This window comes from Lutra lutra, chromosome 16, assembly GCF_902655055.1.
Source record: "Lutra lutra chromosome 16, mLutLut1.2, whole genome shotgun sequence".
Classification (NCBI taxonomy): Eukaryota; Metazoa; Chordata; class Mammalia; order Carnivora; family Mustelidae; genus Lutra; species Lutra lutra.
In genome coordinates this window covers 32,711,225-32,723,059 of record NC_062293.1, presented here as the reverse complement: position 1 = coordinate 32,723,059, position 11,835 = coordinate 32,711,225, and positions in this window count along the sequence as shown.

Below are 11,835 nucleotides of genomic sequence, written 5' to 3'. Positions count from 1 at the left end.
CTCAATCTAGTTAAATCTGTTCAGCACAGCTAGATGTCGCCCTACTAGGGAATGGCAAAGTGGCCTGAGAAATGGAGACAGGAGGACAGAATGTCGAGTAGAGGGGCACCTGGGTGTTCAGTCGTTAAGCGTCTGCCTTCAGCTCAGGTCATGATCCCAGGTCCTGGGATCGAGCCCCATGTTGGGCTCCCTGCTGGGCAGGGAGCCTGCTTCTCCCTCTCCCACTCCCCCTACTTGCACTCTCTCTCTTGCTGTGTCTCTCTCTGTCAAATAAATAAATAAAATCCTGAAAAAAAAAGAAAGTCCAGTAGAAAGCTAAAAAAGGCCAACACATTCTCATTTATAAGCACAGAGATTCCAAGATATTTTAGTAATAGAGCAGCAGCGGCTGGGAGTACCAATGAAGATAGAGTCGAACTGACCTCAAACATGGTTGGGTCTCCTTTACCACCTTCCAGAATTAGAATTCTGAATGCTGCATACAAAACCTTTGGCTTATCAAAGCGACACTCATGGTTAGTGATATAGTGGCCCCTCTCTTTCTATGAGGTGATTGTGGCTCTCAAACTCCCCAAGGATCATGCCCCCCCACCATAGCCCCACCATTTCAGGTGCCATCTTCCTTGGAAGCTTAGCTAGTCCCTTCCTCAGCTGTCTGTTTGCACCCATCTCCTAGTGGCTTGGCTATCAGTCAGAGCTGGACGGGTTATTTTTTTCTTTCCTGGCTAAAATGCATTTCCTTTTCTTGTTTCCCAGAACACCAAACAAATAGACTTCTTGTCCCCAGCATGGCTCCATATGCCAATTTGTTTTTTGTTTTTTTTTTTAAAGATTTATTTATTCATTTTAGAGAGAGGGAGAGATAGTGTATGCCGTAGGGAGGGGCAGAGGGAGAGGAAGAGAGAGAATCTCAAGCCGACTCCCCGGTGAGCATGGAGCCTGGCACACAGGGCCCTATTTCACGATCCCGAGATTATGACCTGAGTCAAAATCAAGAGTTGGACTCCTAACCAACTGAATCACCCAGGCGCCCCTCCATAGGCCATGTTACCCTGTCTATGCCTCGTCCATTTGTTCTACCTCGAGAAGGAGGAACCCAAGTGCTCTGGCTTAAGGTCCCCAGGAACCTTGATGGAGTGGGAAGAATGCTGTCCCCTCCTTTCCCTTCATTAAATGAAAATCCTTTTTTTCGGTCAAGGCCTTTCTCCCATTTCCCACCAGAGTTCTGTCTCTCCTTCCTTCCTCTCATTCTCTGTCCTTTTGGATATTCGCTGAGCACCTGGCCTTACGTTTGTCCCATTTTTTTTTCTTTTCTTACTCTCAACCCTCTCTCTTCTAAGCTTACAAATGATGAACTGGTAAGTTTGTTTTAAAATGAAAAAGCCATCAGATCTGTTCCCTGCCTTGGCAGGGTAATGTAGGGATAGGGCTGCGAGAAGCAACAGATCTGAGTTCTGCCAAGACAACATGACCCCAAATAAATCCAGACATGCTGAGTGTAGAGATAGGGAGACAAGCTAATTATCGTATAATCACACATAAACTCTAGATTTTCAACGAAAGCAACCTTGAATTATTACTGTTATTATGTGAGGAGTTTGGTGAGGTATGCTTTATGGTAAATCCACAGACAAAACACCACTGCAATAAACGCCCCCTGGGGCTCAAGCAAGCATGCGTTGCACACACACACATGCATGCACATACAGGGGCACATGCACACACGTACACACGCGCGCACACATGAAACACTAAGAACACTAAGCAACAAGTGGAAAAGCAAGGAGTGCTGGAGCAAGACGCAGCAAGCAGCTTCCAGTCTTAGCTCACTTCTCACTGGCTGTGTGACCTTGGGGAAGTCACTCTTCATCTGCAGGCCTCAGTTTCCTTGTCTGAAAAGAGAAACGGATCCACTAAATAACCAAGGTGCTTCCCTGAGCCTCCACCACTGAGGATCCTGTCATCAGATCCATAGGCCCTAGTACCCGTCTGCTTTGCCCCCTGGAACAATTCTGTACCAGTCCCATCTCCTCAGGTTCTCTTTGCACAAAGAGGGGACCAGAATCCCATGTTATTCACTTTCATGACCAGCTGGGATGGGGTCTTCTTTAGTTCGGGGGGACAATCAAAATAAAAGAATGAGAAGATTCTTGCTGACAAAAGGGAAGTAAAATTCTGCTGGGGATGTGATCATTCTCTCAGTCACCCAAGCTGGAAACCACTAAGTCCTCCTGGATGCCTTTATTTTTCTCCTCTTCCTTCTCCTCCCCTTCCTCCTCCTCCTTCTCCTCCTCCTCCCTTTCTTTCTCTTTTTCTTCCTTCTGTCTCACATCCCAGTCACCAGCTCCTGTCCATTTGTCATTCATAAATCTCTTGGATCTCTCACTTCCTTGCCTTCCTCACATTCTGGTTCTGCTCTGGATTACCTCAGCTTTGCTGCAGTGTCACGCCTTCTCACTGGTCTCCCTGGCACCACTTCTCTTCACCCCAGCCCTCCCATACAATAGACTTTTCACCACAGAATACCCACTACCCAAAGGACAAAGTCTTGAGTTTAAGCCAAGTTTCTATCCTGCCTCACATCCTACCTCTCCTAGCCCATCACACATCACCCCCCAACCCAAGCGCTCCATTCCAGCCAAACTCACCTACTCCTTTTCTCTAACATGCTGTGCACGTTCCTGCTCCTGTGTCTTTCCTTCTGCCATCCTCCATGCCTAGCTTGTTCTTTCCCTTCTTGCCCAAGCCCAATGTTTATCTCAAGCCCTATCTTCTCCAAGAAGCCTTCCCTATCTGCCAAGCTCCAGAGGGCACTGCCCATTGGATCTTTCTCTCCCCTTTGCTTTTCTTATTTATTATCTCTTTATACATTTTTCTGTTGTCAAAATTAGATTATAGATATCTTAAGAGCTCTAAATTATATTGAGTAATCAATGATATTTGTTTTGATTATAAAGATGATGATAATGGTGTAACCCTTGACTTAAGTTAGTCATTCAAGTTCAAGTTCATGACTATCAGTTCTAAAGCTGTTTCTGGAAACCATTTCCTGGCCTGATTAAAATACTCTGAGTCTTTCAGGTGTAGCTGGAGGAAATAATTTCTGGATTTTTCTCTTCTCTCCTTCATTTTCCCCCACTTAGAGTCCCACCACCCATCCTAAGATGCACAGAGATAGAGCCGAGTGATCATGAGGAACATCTGAGTCTTGGTCCTTTTATAGTTGGGAGAAAACATCAGCTTGAAGCTCTTTCTCAACCTGAAGGTGAAACTCCAATGCCTATTTCTCAGGTGGTTGAAGACTCTTGCAGAAGCAGCAGGACCCATGTGCCCTAGTCTTGTAAAGTTGCCTCCGGAGGTCCCTGTGCTGGATGGAGGCCAGGAGTCCTGAATGGACCTCCCTGAGAAGGCAGCCTGCTTCCCTTCTGACTAGCCCACCCCTCGGGGGTGATGCCTGCTGGGTGCCACGGGGTGCACTTTCCACACTTCCTGTAAGTGGATGAGTTCTCACTACTTCTTGCTGGGGCTCCACCCAGGTGATCTGGGGGTGTGCAAGGATCACATGCTCTGGAAAAGTGTTGGAGAGGCTAGAATAGGGTGAGGTGCCTAAACCAACTCTATAATAGAATCCCTTCCACTCTGGTGGGAACCTGGGGTGGGCTCAGTGCTTCTTTGCCTGTCGTTCTTCTCGCCGTGCAAAGAAGGGGCAGAGGCCCCGGGAGGGAAGAATCTTTACAGTTCTGCCTTTTTGTTCTTTTCTTAAGAAATCCAGACTTGGGGCGCCTGGGTGGTTCAGTGGGTTAAGGCCTCTGCCTTTGGCTCAGATCATGATCCCAGCATCCTGGGTTGGAGCCCCGCACTGGTCTCTCTGCTCCGCGGAGAGCCTGCTTCCTCCTCTCTCTCTGCCCACCTCTCTGCCTACTTGTAATCTCTGTCAAATAAATAAATAAAATCTTAAAAAAAAAAAAAGAAATTCAGACTTTTTAGGAGGCTATAGAATGTCCTTCTATTCTGCAAACAATAGGGCATGGGCGATGCTTTTCAATCATCACCTCTGTGCACCTCTAACAAAATGGGACTGTGAGCAGGTAATCCTGGCAGAATCTGAGATCTTACAATTCCTCACCTTTTTAAATAGAACTTTTACTTTGGAACACTTCTGGATTTACAGTATTACTTCAAAGAGGGCACAAAGCTCCACATACCCACATCCTGCTTCCAGTATGGTGAACATGTCACTGGTACGTTTGTCACAATTAATCAACCGACACTGTTACATTATTATTAACTAGAAGTTTGATATCTTGCATTTTCACTTTCAAGAATTATGCTTTCATGTCCTGCTCCAGAAGTTATCTGGGTTTATTTTTACACAAAAATTTTAAATTTTCTTCACATCCAGCTAAAACAGACACCCCGGTATGAGCCACGTTCACCTGTGCTCTGTGTTCTCTGGACCACTCCCGCTCCCCTGGAGAAGCATCTGGCTAGCCTGCGAGGCAGGGGTCACAGTCAGTGAGCTTGGAAGGTCTCACTGGGTCCTACAACCCTGCTCAGTAGCTGTCACTTGGTCAACCGGTCTCTGAGCCTCGGATTCCTCCGCTGGCAAAGGGAGTGACACCACCAGCCTGTCTCCTGGGGTGCTGCTGGGACCACCCGCGATCCTGCTTGCAGACATATGAGGCATGATTCACATGTGCCAGATGGTTAGCAGGAGGCGTTCTGAGCCACGGGGGCCAGCAGCCGCAGCAGCGTGAGCTTGTTCTTAAGACTTCACATTTCATGCTCCCTCAGTGTCTCTGGAACCTCCAGCTATAGTGCCAAGCAGGGTCCAAAGCTGAAACTAAGAAAGGAACCTGCTTAAATCCCATGTCCTCATTGCCGGGTGGTGTGTCACCAGTGGGAGAGAGGGAAATAAAAATTGTTTGGCATCTGCTGTTGGACTTCCCGTCTGTCTCGGTGACTGTGGGGAACCCCACCCCGCACCCCCGTGGCCTGCTTGCTGTCTGATGAGAGAGAGGTAATGGGAACCATGAGGACCACCCTGTCTCCTGAGGTGTCGGCTCTTGGTTTGGAGCTAGCTGCTTCCCGCTCTCAGAAGTCCCTGTGGGTCTGGTTACTACACAGGTGGGGATGTCTGTCCACCAGAAAGCAGCCTCGCAGGCTTTCCTAGCATTACGTCTTAAAACCAGCCTTCAGTGTTAACAGTAATCTGTGTTTTCTTTTTTCTCTTCTGACTGCAGACCTTATGAGGCCTCCCTTCATCTAAATACCTGGGCTTCTGAGTTGATGGCCTCACTGTTGCCCTCTCCTGTCCAAACCCTGGAATTCAACCCGCCCACCCCACCCTCCTACCCCGACTCTAGCTCATTCCCTGGGGCACTGCAACTCCTGATCATTTAACTCTGTTCAGTACAATCCAAGTAAGCATGCATTGAGCAATTGTTTGGGTTACTTGAGGATACAAAGATAAATTAAGTCTGGGTTCTTCCTCTTAGGAAGCTCATTGGTTAGTGAAGCAGAAAGAGTTATAAAAAGATACTTGTTCATTCATTGAACAAGTGCCTACCCTGTGCTGGGCTCTTAAGTTCTGGGGATGCCTTGGGACTCAAAATCAATGTGATTTCTGCCTTCATGGAACTTAGAGTTGGGAGTAATTTTTTTTTTAATTACACTTCTAACTGTGTAACTACAACTGTGAGAATGGCAGAAAATAAGGGAACATGTGCTCTGAAAGCATGTGGCAGGGGTCTAACACAGAGGAGAGTAATGGAGGCTACCCTGAGCAAGATGACGTTGGAGGGAGGTATGGGGAAGTGGGCTCACGTAGGGAAGTAGAGGAGTAGAAGGAAACGTCAGACAGAGCGGGCCCACGGTGAGAACACCCTTGTGTGTTGTGGGGACACTGGATGGACACATGATCCTGACTGATGGGACTGTGGGCAGATCACCCAGAAACAGGCCCCTATATGCCTGTTTTCTTTCTCTGGGCCTGTGCCCGTTTGCCAAGGCACTTGTCAGGGCCAACCCTACAGGCCTTCCCCAATGCTTGCTTCTTTCCAGGCTCTCCCCTGTAGCCCATGGATTTTGCATCCTACCAATTCACTGGCCCTTCTCTGATCCCCTGCTGTGCGGGGAATGTCCAGCCTCTCTCTCCAGCCCCAAGCTCTAGGACCAGGTCTTTGCCATCTCCACGAACCCTTCCGTATGTGACTCCGTCACAAGAAAGGATAGTGATGATGACCAGGTAAGAAAAACAGGAATCACTGTCTGTGATTCTGTCTTCTTGGAATTTATTAAATCTACAAAATAAACATCTATAGCCTTAGATTAGGGTTCTGCAACTCTTGGCTCACAGCTGCTTCTGGAGCAAGAGATCATGGCTTTAACAAGCCCCATTTGGGTTATTCATGTTTATGGGATATTTTCAATGTGTCACACAGGGCCGAGATTTCCTTGCTATTTTTGTCTTTGGAAAAATTCTCCAAGAAACTCATGGTGGAAGTTCCTTTTTTTTTTTTTTTTAACATACTTATGTTATAGCACCACGGGTTGATGGAGCTCAAGAAATCAATAACGTAGCTATTTTGGGAGCACAATGGAAGTCACTCTGCAAAAGGATGGAAAATGCCAAGTTCCTAGGAAAGGGAGTGAGTGTAAATGTAGATTCCTATAACAGGGAAATGTTTTGACCTTGTACTGGCTACCATGTATCACTGTCGGCCTCCCTTTGTCCCATCCTGATTGATATTTGTCAGATTGTTGAGAAAAGGAAGCTTAGGGTTTGAAATACATTTAGGAAACTTCTGGTTCAGTGGTTTCCAAACACTGTCTGAATTAGTGGGAAGCTTGTTAAAAATACACATGTCTAGGCCTTGCTCCTGATCCAAGAAATTCAAATCTCTACCATTGAGCTAAAGAAGCCTTATTTCTAATAAATCTTCTGGGTGAGTCTGACATGCAGGCAAGTTTGAAAACTATTAATCTAGTTGAACTTTCTACCTATCATAGGATTTCCCACTGCATCCTGTATACTCAAAGTGAGGTTCAAGGACAGCAGCGTTGTAATCTCCCAGGAGCTGTTTAGAAATATAGAATCTGGGGGCACCTGGGTGGCTCAGTGGGTTGAGCCTCTGCCTTCAGGTCGGGTCATGATCCCAGAGTCCTAGGATCCAGCCCCGCGTCAGGCTCTCTGCTCAGCAGGGAGCCTGCTTCCTCCTCTCTCTCTGTATGCCTCTCTCCCTACTTGTGATCTCTGTCGCAAATAAATAAATAAAATCTTAAAAAAAAAAAAAGTACAGAATCCCAAGCCTTATCCCGGACTGCCCATTCAGAATCTGCGTCTTTCATAAGATCATTTACATCAAAGCTGAAGAGGCACTGCTCGTCCTCATCCTTGACAGATGGCCACCAAGTCACTGCTTACAACCTCCCTTACAATGGGGAGCTCATTGCTTTCGGTAGCAACCTGCTTCTTTGCTTGGTGCTTTTTTTTTTCTCTTCTTTTTAAAAATTATTTATTTATTTATTAAAAGATTTTATTTATTTGACAGACAGAGATCACAAGAAGGCAGAGAGGCAGAGAGAGAGCGGGAAGCAGGCTCCCTTCTGAGCAGAGAGCCCGATGCGGGGCTTGATCCCAGAACCCCAAGATCATGACCTGAGCTGAAGGCAGAGGCTTAACCCACTGAGCCACCCAGGCACCCCTAAAATTTTTTATTTATTTGACAGAGGAGGTGAGAGAGCACAAGCAGGGGGAACAGCAGAGGGACAGGGAGAAGCAGGCTTCCCACTGAGCTGGGACTCCCAATGTGGGCCTTGATTCTAGGACCCTGGGATCATGACCTGAGCCAAAGGCAGATGCTTAACCAAAGGAGCCACCCAGGTGCCCCCAGAGGAAACTAAAAGAACTATGAGGATACCAAGGGAGAGAGGAGCACGGAAGGTGAATTTTAAAGTCCTTGTATTTCTAAAAATTGAAACTTCTTGGAGGGAGGAGGGGCCGTAGAAGCCAATGTCATCAGAGTCCTACTATTTAGAACACTCCTATTGCTCCAAGTCTTGACATGTCCCTGAAGACCTGGGCTAACCTGTTGGGACCACACTGTAGGGAAAATGGGGCTGCCCAAGATAAAAGCAGTAGTTAATTATCAGAAACAGGGTATACTTCTTGGGCAAAGGCACTTGAGATCTGACTACGGCATATGAAGGAACGTCTTCAGAAGCTGAGCTTCTGGGTACTGCGGACCTATTTTATTCTCCTACCAACTCTGGTGATGTCAGTGTGCAAACACCCATGTTGTCCCACCTATTCCACCTGTTCATACACTGCCCGGAAAAAGCAAGGGAAAGGAATGCCCTGAATGAGTTGGCCTGGGTTTAGCCCCACTCACATGCCAGTGTTTCCTAGGATCACCTCCCTCAAACGTACTTGTAACAGATGCTGTTGATGCCCTGCCCAGGTCCCCCTGACCAGCTGCTAAGCACGCTGACTGTCAACAACTCATACAATGACCTACCTCAGGATTGCTCTAATGGGTGCTCCCTAGCCCAGAGGTGCCTAAGAGGTTCCATTCTGCTTCTTTCAAGGAATCAATCATTTCTCCAATGAGCCCTGATGGCTTTGTAATGTAGAATGGTATGGTAGTAAGAAACCAAGGTCTGGGTATGGGATTAACTAATTGGCCTGTATTCAAGTTTGCTGATTCATTCTTCTGCCAGTGCTAATGTGCTACGGAGGTTCTCTAGTGAATTTTCATTTCATTTATTGTTCTCTCCAATTCCAGAATTTCTATTGTTTCTTTTCAAAAATAAGTTATAGGGGCGCCTGGGTGGCTCAGTGGGTTAAGCCGCTGCCTTCGGCTCAGGTCATGATCTCAGGGTCCTGGGATCGAGTCCCGCATCGGGCTCTCTGCTCAGCAGGGAGCCTGCTCCCTCCTCTCTCTCCGCCTGCCTCTCTCTCTACTTGTGATCTCTCTCTGTCAAATAAATCAATAAAATCTTAAAAAAAAAACAAAAATAAGTTATATTTCTTTACTGATATTCTCGGTTTGGTGAGACATCACTCTCTTACATGCCTTTCGTTCTTCAGACATAGTTTCCTTTAGTTCTTTGAACATATTTATATAAAAATTCTTTTCATATAAACATTATACATTTATAAGCTCTCTATTTCTCATATATGGGTATAGATATGATAGAGTCAAGCATCTCATGTCTTTCCTGGATATACACACCACCCTGCACATGTATGTGGTCTTCTAGATTTCCAGGATAATATCGGAGCTTTGGAAAACTCCAATGGGCATATCAGTTCCCAGTTTTTCCTTTCGAGGCTTTGGTTAGTTTCTTGGTTGTTTCATTTATTATCACCATCTCAAGCAGCTGCAGTATTAAGAAACTGCAATGATAAACAAAAGCGATGTCATTGCTCTTGACATTCCCCCAAGGGGAAATGGCTATTCACAGTAAGCTTGAGCTGGGGAGAGGAAAGAGGACAGTTAAAATGCCGCATATCTCTCGGTTCCTACTGAAATATGGCTGTTTTGCTTGAATAAATGCTCCTTGGATTATCGCATGCCTTTGGTTAACTTCTTTTTTTTTTTTTTTTAAAGATTTTATTTATTTGTCAGAGAGAGAGAGGAGAGCGAGCAAGCACAGGCAGACAGAATGGCAGGCAGAGGCAGAGGGAGAAGCAGGCTCCCCGCCAAGCTAGGAGCCCAATGTGGGACTCGATCCCAGGACGCTGGGATCATGACCTGAGCCGAAGGCAGCCGCTTAACCAACTGAGCCACCCAGGCGTCCCTTTGGTTAACTTCTAAATTTCTGAAAAAGTTGATGATAAGTGTTGCCAGCGTTCTCACTGCTTTTATGAACAAGGCAGTTTTTGAGATTCTTCCTCCACCATTCTAGATGTGGCTTTAAAAAAAAATTGTCTTTATGTTTCCTATTTAATCGATTTCTGCTCTTAGGTTTATTGTTCTTTCCCTGTTTCTTACTTTGGTTTTATTTTCTTCCTAGATTTTAAAACTGAAATTTAGATTATTGGTTTGAGAGTTCTTTTCTTATAGAAGCATTTTATACTATAAATTTCTCTCTAAGCATACCCAACATTTTGATACATTGTATTTTCCTTTTCATTCAGTTCAAGATATTTCCTAATTTCCATTATGACTTCTTTCTTGAAAAATTGATTATTTAGATGTTAAATACCAACTATTCGGAGTTTTCCAGATTAATTTCTGCTTTTTTTTTTTTTTTAAGCTTATTTATTTGTCAGAGAGAGTGAGAGAGAGAGAGAGAGAGAGAGAAAACACAAGCAGGGGCAGCAGCAGGCAGAGGCAGAAGCAGGCTCCCCGCTGAGCAGGGAGCCAGATGCGGGGCTGGATGCCAGGACCCTGAGATCATGACCTGAGCTGAAGGCAGAGGCTTAACCCACTGAGCCCCCCAGGCGCCCCTACACTAAACTCTTGCTGCATGCTCCGCCTTTGTCATTTGTTGTTCGTGAGGCATAGTGTTGTCTATTTACAATTTTAAAAGGAGAAATGAGACTATTTCTTAAGAGCAAGTATTCTGAAGCCTCCATAGTTCCATCTGTTGAAATAATTGTTTCCTGCGTTGGAGGTTGTGTGCCTTTATAGACTAATGAGCTCAGTGGTAGGTGAGAGGCTGCAAGGCAGAGTGGAAGGGGTTTAGGCTTCGAAAGAAGGACTTGGATCCCAGCTCCTTCACCACTTAACGAGAGTTCAACCTTAGTAAGCGCATGAAGCCCTGGCCTTCCCTGACTTCATCCATTACATGGAAGTAGCAATGCCTACTTAAGGGTTTTCTATGAGGATTAGGGACAATGCAAACAGAGTGCCCAGGTTGTATTAGATACTAAATAAGTGGCACTATTATTATGGTGAGTCCTTGGTGTTACACAACAGCAGCTATGCTGTCCAGGACTCCCAGTGCCATATAATCAAACTGGCATGAGATTACTGAGTTCAGGGGACAACTGCTTACTCTCTTGGGGGAGTGGCAAATGTCAAAGGTTGATTAACTGTTGACCTAACCCAAGGTGCCAGGGAGCCAGACTCCTGGTTAAGATGTGTCCCTGCTTTGATCGTCCAATGAAGCATAACTTCTGGATAGCACTTTGCTGACTTTTCAGGAGGCCAGTAGAGTATCTTAAGGTGGCTTAAAAATCCGGAAATAACACATGCAGGGGAAAACCCGGTTCAATAATAACAAATTTTCCTTCCTTACTGTTAGCTTCCTTGTTTCTTCTTTCTCCGGCTCAGTGAATACCAACACAAGGACTACTAACTCTTCTGACACTTTTTTTGGTTTTCTTCCAAGAATATATTTTCTTGTCTGAGTAAGTGCCAACGCCTTCCCTGACTCCTTTGGGAAGAATGGGTGCATTCTGTGAGTCACGTCCACCGATTTTCAGGACAGTTTCCGAGCATTCAGTGGAAGGCAGTGCGGCGTGGTGAGAAAAGTCGAATCCGGGACTCAGGTCACCTGAGTCTGGTCCCCCATCACCATTTCTGAATCTACGTGAAAGGGGCCGATGGCACTGCCTTGGTCTCCTCATTTGTAAAGTGCATCAAGTGCAGTCTTAGGTGTGAGCGAGCTTTGTCGCACACGTGGTAAGCGGTGACCCCGCAGTACCCCAAACGGACCGCGCTCACAGCCTCCACCAGGGTCCGACCCGCTTCGGGCGCGCGCCTACGGCACAGCGCCGGGAACCTTAGGTTGCGCGCGCAGCATCTCTTCCGCCTCCCGAGCCCCGCGTCCCTGTTGCCAGGGGAACTGGGGGCGGTGCGCTTTCCGGCGCTGTCGCGGCGA